The sequence below is a fragment of the Piliocolobus tephrosceles genome, chromosome 11 (assembly GCF_002776525.5).
Source record: "Piliocolobus tephrosceles isolate RC106 chromosome 11, ASM277652v3, whole genome shotgun sequence".
NCBI classification, from domain to species: Eukaryota; Metazoa; Chordata; class Mammalia; order Primates; family Cercopithecidae; genus Piliocolobus; species Piliocolobus tephrosceles.
The window spans coordinates 71,743,386-71,747,830 of NC_045444.1; positions in this window are offsets into that span (position 1 = coordinate 71,743,386).

Genomic DNA, 4,445 nt, shown 5'->3' on the forward strand with positions numbered 1-4,445 from the left:
ATTATCACATGAATTGATCCAACAATTTATCCTATGTCAAAAGGAACAGGAGGGAACAACTCTAATCTAATCACAGTCAACATTTTCCAAAAGGAACAGGAGGGAACAACTCTAATCTAATCACAGTTATCATTTTCCATTTTCTGATCAACAGAATTCGACAGTAACACAAACCTGATGCACCAGATTGATATACTCTGCCCTTCCATAATATGGGGCTGATTGCAAAAGAGAAAATATTAATTAAAATAAATGTCCCTGGGAGCAGTTAGTAACTAGGTTATAGTGTTCCCTACTGAAAAATGGTCAAGAAAATTAGACAAAGTCATTTTGTGACTGTGGTGGAACAAGATAAATGAAAGACCATTTTGTAATCATGCCCAAATATTATAGAAAAGAAGGACTTTATACCATCATAAAATGATCAAACCATTTCTTCTTCTGGCTGAAATGAATTACTGCTTTTTCATTACCAATGAGAAATCTAGCTCTAAGTACTTACACCCATCTCTTAAATATAAATTATTTGGAGATCCAGTCATCAAATTGCCCTCACTTTCTGTCAGCACTGAATCCTTGAATTCTCTTCCAATCATCTAATTAACACATTGTAATTTTTTTCTTACCAAGATGCTCCTCTGCATGTAATTCCTTTTGGTGTAGATAATTAATATACTTAACTCTGCTTAAACATAGTCAATATATTTGTGGCATTCTTTGCACACTGGAATTAAACAAATCTTCATTCATTTTTCTTCTTTAGTCCTGTACCCAATCAATCATAAGTTCTTTCAATTGTTTTTCTTAAATGTCAGATATTTCACTGTTTTCCATCTCCATCATAACTCATTGTAGCCACCTGGTTCATCCCATGTCCATTATTTTCTGATTTATTAATCCCTAAAAGATCTCCCTAAACTCGAGATTTGACCCCTCTGCAATGCAGTGAAAATGAGTGTGATAGCTTTTTTTTTTTTTTTTTTTTTTTTTGGTCAACTTTACCAGGTTAAGGGATACTGAAAGAACTGGTAAATCATTATTTCTGGGTGTGTCTGTGAGGATATTTCTGGAAAAGATTAATGTTTGAATCAGGAGACTGAGTACAGAATATCTTCCCTCACCAATACAGGCAGGCATCATCCAATCTGTTGAGGACTCAAACAGAAAACAAAATTTGGAGGAAGTGTGAATTTGAAGTAGGAGATGGGACTCAACTCCAAAGGTGGGGCTTGAACACGGGACCAAATTGAAGACTAGCTGAAACAGGTCAGGAGTGGAAGCAGCTTTCCTAAACACATGCCTACCAGTATGCCATGTCAGTTTACCATTGCCATGGCAACACCCAGAAGTTACCACCCCTTTCCATGACAATGACAACAATCTGGAAGTTACCACCCTTTTCCCAGAAATTTCTGTATCAACTGCCCCCTAATTTGCATATAATTAAAATTGGATATAAATATGACTGCAGAACTGCGTCTGAGCTGCTACTCTGGACACACTGCCTACGCGGTATGCCTGCTCCACAGGGAGCAGTACTTGTGCTGCTGCTGCTGCTGTATACTGCTGCTTCAGTACACTGCTGTTTCAATAAAAGTTGCTTTTTAATACCACTGGCTTGCCCTTGAATTCTTTCCTGGGTTAAAGCAAGAATCCTTCTGGGCTTAGCTGCAATTTGGGGACTTGCCTGTCCTGTAGTAAATTCATTGTCTCTTCTTGAGCTGGAACATTTATCTTCTCTTGCCCTCACCCATGGGCCGTTCTTGATTATCAGGAGTTCAGCCTTAGACTGGGAGTTATGCCACTGACTCCTGTGATTCTCAGACCTTCAGACTTAGACTGAATTATACCATTAGCTTTCCTGGGTCTCCAGCTTGCAGATGGCATATCATGGGGATTCTCAAGCTTCCACAATCACATGAGCCGATACAGTCATGAATTGCTTAACAGCAAGGATACACTGTTAAGGAATTTAATCATTGTGGAAACATTACCAAATGTGCTTACATAAACCTAGGTGGTATAGCATACTACACAGCAATAGATACAGCCCATTGCTCCCAGGCTACAAATCCACACAGCATGTTACTGTACTGAATATTGTAAGCAATTGTAACACAAAGGTATTTGTGTATCTAAACAGATATAAACATAGAAAAGGTACAATAAAAATACAATATAAAAGTTAAAATGGTACACTTGTATAGGGCACTTACCATGCAGAGATCTTGCAGGGCTGCTTCTGAGTAAGGCAGTGAGTGGTGAAATGAATGTGAAGGCCTAGGACATAATTGTACGTTATTGACACTACTGTAGACTTTATAAATATTGTATACTTAGGCTACACTAAATTTATTAAAAAGTATTTTCTTTCATCTATAATAAGTTAACTTTAGCTTACTGTCATGTTTTTACATTAAAAACTCTTTATTTAACTTTTTTGACTATTTGGTAATAACATGTAGCTTAGAACACAAATACATTGTATAGTTGTAGAAAATATTTTATGTTGTTATTCTATATGCTTTTTGGATTTTTTTGATTTTTGTTATTCTTTGTAAAATTTTTTGTTGAAAACTAAGACACAAACATACACATTAGCCTGGACCTACACAGGATCAGGGTTATTAACACTACTGCCTTCCATCTCCACATCTTGTCTTACTGAAGGTTTGTAGTGGCAAAACCATGTATGGCACTGTTATCTCCTGTGATAACAATGCCTTCTGTAAGGTTCTTCTTCCTGAAGAACCTGCCTAAGGCTCTTCTTAAGGAGGTGTCACACTTTTCAAAAATACATCCATGGTGGTTTGCTTGGTTTGTTTCTTTGTTTCATCATATATTTGCTTCTTGGCACATAATGCACCATTTTTCTCTATTAATAACAACCTTTTGCTGTTGAAGTCCATGTTTTTAAACTTTTCAAGGAGCTTGCTGAGGTCTAAGAAAGTTTCTGCTAAACCATTCACTACGAATTTGGGGGCACTGCTCTTTTTCTTTTTCTTCTCTTGCAGTTTTATTTTCTTTTGTCTCTTCTTCAGCTATCCATTCCTGTTCCAGTTCCAACAACTCCTCATTAGTCGGTTTCTCAAGAACCGCCTCTAGGAGCGCCTCAATTCATCCTCATACACACCCGGGTTAAATTTGTTTGCCATCTCAACCACAGCCTTATTTCTTTTTGCAACCTCATCATCCTTGATAAATCCTTTGAAGTCATGAACAAACTTCTTGTGTGTCTTCTTCCACATGCAATTAATACAATCTTTGGTGACATCATCCTAAACCCAAGCAAGGTTCTCCATCATAGAAGTCCTTCCACAACTGCATTAGTGTCTTCTCAGTGTCTTCCTTAGTTACAGCAATAGTCTGGTTGAAAATCTTCCTCAGGTAGTGATCTTTAAAAGCTGCTATAGCTTATTAATTCTTCTGTTGGATCAAAGTGGTTTCTCCCTCCAAATATCATTTTGATGTTTGGATGAAGATTACCAATACAAGGAGGATGTTCAGGAGCATTAAAAACAATAAGCAAAATATTGAAAGCTATGTTATTCTCCAAAGAATACTTTTCCATTTTGCTGGCATAGCAATTCAGAAGGGCATGTTAGAAGAGGAGCTGGCTCACCTATGTCTTCGTATTGCTCCTGTGGTAAACTGTCAGTGAATGCCTACCGATAAGCTGGAAGGTCTGTTTTTGTTTTGTTTTGTTTTGTTTTGTTTTGTTTTTTAACTGTGCCAAATCATAAAGGGCTTCAATTTATAGCCAGCATCATTGCTCCCCAAATAAGACTGCTATTCTGTCCTTAAAAGTCCTGAAACCTGGCATTGATTTGGACTTCTTATAAATGGAAGTCTTTTTAGTCATCCACTTCCAGAACAGATAATTTTCATTCATATTGAAGATCTGGCAGGTAATTTTCCTCTACAATAAGTTTATCTAGTTTCCAAACATTCCTTACCTGCCTTCACATTTGAACTCACAGACTCACCACTCACTTTCAAATTATGTAATTAACAACAATTCTTGAATTGTTTAAACCACCCAGAGCTAAGAATAAATTCAATATCATAGGTGGGTTCAGCTTTTTCTTTCAACATCACAAAGAACATTTTTGCTTTGGCTGTGATTGTAAACGTTCTGAGAGAGAGACACATCTGGGTCTAGTCTTCAATCCCGGTGATTAGAAGGTTCTCCATATCTGATATAGGCCCTTCTCAAATTGTTGTCACTCTCCTTGTCTTCAGTAAAACAGATTCTTTAACAACTTCTATAATTTTATTCTTGTTCTTCAAGATTATAGCCATGGTGGAAAGGGATGTGCCTGACTTGTAATAATCAGCACTGATTTTTTCACCTTTGTAGTTCTTAATCACTTTTTATTTTCAGGTCAACCACTCAATTGGGCCTCTTACTGGCAACATTAGTAGTGAGTTTTGTATGCTGGGAG